Raw genomic sequence first — 4,526 nt, 5'->3', positions numbered from 1 at the left:
ATGTCTCAAACTAAAATGCCACTAAAGCTAACATTGCACTCGCCCCAATCCCGTGTCAAACGCCGTACCTATTCTCCGGGATCTGAAAACATAAATATTGGAGTTAGCTAACACTTAGCATTTACCAGATCACTATAACAGGTGGATCAAGCATTCCAGAAAATATGATGTAAAACAGTTTATGAGCTCGAGCCCAGATAGCTTAGAAACTGTGTAGGCCCATATTTTTGGGGTGATTCAAAGCATTCATTTGAAAGGCCCTTACATAGATAGGGTGTCCACAAAAATTCAAGTGGTTAGATCATCCTAACCCTTCCTTCCATTTGTGAAGGGAAAAAATGGTCAGATTTGTGGAGAAACAGTATTTGTTTAAGTAATCAACGGCCAAAACTGAAATCCATTCATTGAGAAAATTTAATCCTTAGATTAATTCAACATGATGGGTTCGCCTTGAGAAAGGCAACTCAGGAATAACTGCTTCTGAACTAATAAGGAGGTAACAAAATGGGGTGCAGCTAATGCAAAAAAATGAGGTTCGAATGTAGATCTCTGTTGATTATAGGAATCGGCATAAATATCCAACAAGCATTACCTCTACATGACTGTGATTTATCAACAAAGGTCAATTCCAGACATGACTGTGAGCTAACTCTAGGCTCAGGTCTGAAATGGAATTGGATGGCAAGCAGTACCACTCAAATGATCTAAGTAGTTAACACCCAATTCTATTTAAATTGGCTGCAATTGCTTTGGGTGTGACAACCAATAACCTTCCACATGGAGGTATCCTCTAGAACCTAAGCTTCTACTAAGAACAGAGAGCTAGAACCATTTACAACACAAGAAGATAAATAAGGTTTTGATATGAATGATTTTGTTAGAATCAAAGAAAACATACGTAGAATCAAGGAGTAATACTCACTCAAACCAACAGAAGAAGATAAACTAAGCCTCGTAACAGCGTTCCATCCGATTACGCAACATCAAGATCATCATTTCAATCGCCCTGTCTTCTCTTTCTATCGTGAGCTAAAACTCTCTACATGCCAACTTCCATCTCTTCTGAAAATTGTATCTCTTCCAAGCTAGTTTAACTCGTTCACGCCACGAACAAACAATAGGTTTCCCCATTTTTTCCCCTTCTTTTGCTTTTGATGGCTTCGCTTCATTCGTAAGAGGAGTGATTTTTGTGGAGAAGGACATTGTTGATTTGGGAGAACAAGGGTAGAGTGAAGAGATGAGGTTCTTTAAACTTTACTCGGTGTAAGGTTTTTATAGACAAGATTTAGGGTTAGGGTTGATTTGGGAGAAAGAAAAGTAAAAGAAGGGCCGTGATAAATATATCTTAAATCTATAGGTTGATACTAACCATCCGATCTGCAGAGGGTTGGTTAGTCTATGGAAATGATTTTTGGGGCACAACCTATTTAGGCTGTGGCCCATCTAATGGACGGTTTGGATCATCCTTTGGTGCGGGCCATACCGTACTTTTAATGATATGAGGAGTGCGATCATCAAAATACATAAGTGCCGATAACATGGGCCAGTTGTGATAGATTAGACTTGACTGGATGTGAGTGTGAAGTTGCATGGAAAGCGCTGAACAAACCTCGGAAAAAAAAAACCAAGTCAAAATAAGTAGTTTCTTTTCTCCTAGGTTTTAGGAATTTTTTATTCATTAAATTTAAGGGAGTGGTAAATCGACTCCCAAATATGATAAATCGACTCCCCATGTGTCTTTCTCTCTCCTCTGGGTTAGAGAGAGAGAGAGGAGAGAGATAGACACATGGGGAGTCCATTTATCATTTTGGGGAGTCCATTTATCACTGCCCTAAATTTAAGGTCTCTTTCCAAAAAATGTTTTTAGACTCCCAAGTGGGTAAGAAATCATATTTTAAAGGGAAAACTACTACAAATCCCCTACGCCAAAACATATCTAGAAAAATCCCAAAATTTTCATAATTACCAATCATAAAGTTTTGTGCCTTAATTAGTTCTTAATTTTTTTCTTTTACCCATTTTACCCTTCAATATATTTCATTAGTCGTAGATAATGTTGAAACGCTAAAATCTCTCTCTCTCTCTCTCTCTCTCTCTCTCTCTCTCTCAAATAAAAGCAACATATCTCTCTCAGATTTAATACGGTGTAAGCCCATCCATTAATTTTCAAAAAGCCCTGTAATGGCCACACTATAGGATGATCCAAACCATGCATTTGATGGACAATAACTTAAATAGGCTGTGACTCAAAAATCGTTATCCTAAGGCAATGATTTTTGGGCCATAGCCTGTTTACGTTGAGCCCATTAAATGTATGGTTTGGATCAACCTATGCTGTGGCCCGTACAAACTTTTTGAAAAATAACGGACTATACAGGTTACTGCATATAAAACCTCTTTTGAGAGAGAGAGAGAGAGAGAGAGAGAGAGAGAGGATTTAATGTTGCCTTGGTGACTTCAGAGATTTTAGGGATTTTATGTTAAATACAATTAAAGGTAAATGAAGGCCGGGTAAAATGGATAGAAGAAAAAGTTAAAAGCCATTCAACGCACTATCAGTAATTATAAAAATTTTGAGGGGAATCTTGTCGATAAGTATTACGTGTTCGTTTGTGAGCCCCTAACCTATTATTAGGCTAAAAAATCGTTTAACAACCGGTTTTCGCAATCTCAAACAGTCAAACGAACAGGGGACTAAGTGTGAGATCACGATTGTAATTGTCTACGTCAGGTAACGCTATTTAGGGGCTGTTTGGATACAGGATTTTAAAATCCTAGATTTCCTCAAAATCCAATTTTGATAGATTAGACTTATTTGAGCTCGTTCAGGGGGAGTGATTGCTGTGGAGAAAGTCATGGTGTCTTTGGACTCCGATCGAGTGCAGGGTTAGGGTTGATTTGTTTGGGAGAAAAAAGAGTAAAAGAAGGGCGGTGATAAATCAACCTCCGTATATCTTAAATCGGGGGGTTGATTTGTCTTGATATCGCACTTCATATAGCAGAAGCTCAAAGCCGAGAATTAGCTGGAATATGAACCAGGTAGGATGTTGTCCTTCACACAAGCCTAAACCAATCACTAGGCATGCAAAACTTGATGAGCTGATACAGAACCGAGTGCAATTTCCAGTTGTGATTTGGGCAAGGTTTTAAATTTCGGCCGTCCTTGAACCTTAGGCCCACCATTTTCATTGCAAGTGCGATGAAGTTGTAACCCCTTATTATTAAAAGACTAATTTAGTTGTTAGTTGTCTTTATCCCTATTTATCATTGCAAGGGCAATGATACGGATACTTGGAGCCCACCTCTGTATCTAGGAGATCTACCTTGTCTCACTAGCACCCTTGTTTATCTCATATACTTTTAAGAGTCTAGTCTTTGATTTATTTACCCCCATGCCTTGGTAGCGTTAATAGCGAGTCTTTGACTTATTTGCCCCATTCTGGTATTGTTATTAGAGAAGTTTTTGACTTGTTTGCCCCACCTTTGGTAGTGTTAATAGAGAGTCTTTGACTTATTTGCATCTCCTCCTTAGTGTTGTCAGTTAGGAGTTCATCATTTAGTGTGGTTACCACTCCCCTTTGTTAGAAACTACCTTAATCTTATTAGAGCTTGACCTTCTTGGGATCTTATCATTTATGGGACACTAGTTTTCTTGTTTTGGGATCTTACTATTTTTCTGGGACACTAGTTTACTTGTTTTAGAACTTGTTTGTTTGTTTGGGGTTTTCCCTTTGCCCTAGGGTTTGGCCCTAGGTAGTTGCTTTGTTTGTTCCCTTTGCCTTTGACCAAAAGGGTGAAAACATTTAAAAATTCAAAAACATAAAAAACTTTTGAACACTCAAAAACATTGAAAACATTTGAAAATCATCTAAAACTTCAACTATTTTGGACATTGATCGAAATCAAACATCATTTCCACACAACACTTCCAACCTGAACCAAGATCATGACACAATCTCGAATATAACTAGCATTCAGCGCCAAAAAAAATCACCTTCCGCTACATTATTATCTCAGATGACTGGATAACACAAATGACTAAGATTCACATCAATGAAATCCACATTTCATTCTCCTTCCATGAACTACTCCCGAATCCAAGCAAATTATTAAATGCTCAAGCAAAAACAAGGTCGAAATATAAAGAGAAAACCTTAGAGATAATCCACGATGAATAAAATCGAAGACAGAGAACATAAACAAGGAAAGAAGGAGTCCACAATTCACACTTAAATAGATAATATGATGAAAGATCAAACAAGAATAAAAACATATTGTGAAGAAAATAATACCTGGATTTTCGAGCAAGAATAAAAAATATTTGGATTTCAAATTTCAATAAAGATAACTGAAGATCCTAAAATTCCCAAAGAAATTAATCATGCCTCCTTCATCTGGTCCGTGCTTTCAAAATCTGAAGTTTAGACCTCTCTCTCTCTCTCTCTCTCTCTCTCTCTCTCTCTCTCTCAGGAAGGGCTGTTTACTGTTCATGGCTGATGTTGACATTCCCCCTTCTTGCCAACTCA

The sequence above is a fragment of the Tasmannia lanceolata genome, unplaced genomic scaffold, assembly GCF_043159265.1.
Source record: "Tasmannia lanceolata isolate RefF3 unplaced genomic scaffold, GAP_Taslan_0.1 ptg000008l, whole genome shotgun sequence".
Taxonomy (NCBI): Eukaryota; Viridiplantae; Streptophyta; class Magnoliopsida; order Canellales; family Winteraceae; genus Tasmannia; species Tasmannia lanceolata.
Note: the sequence above shows the minus strand (reverse complement) of the source record.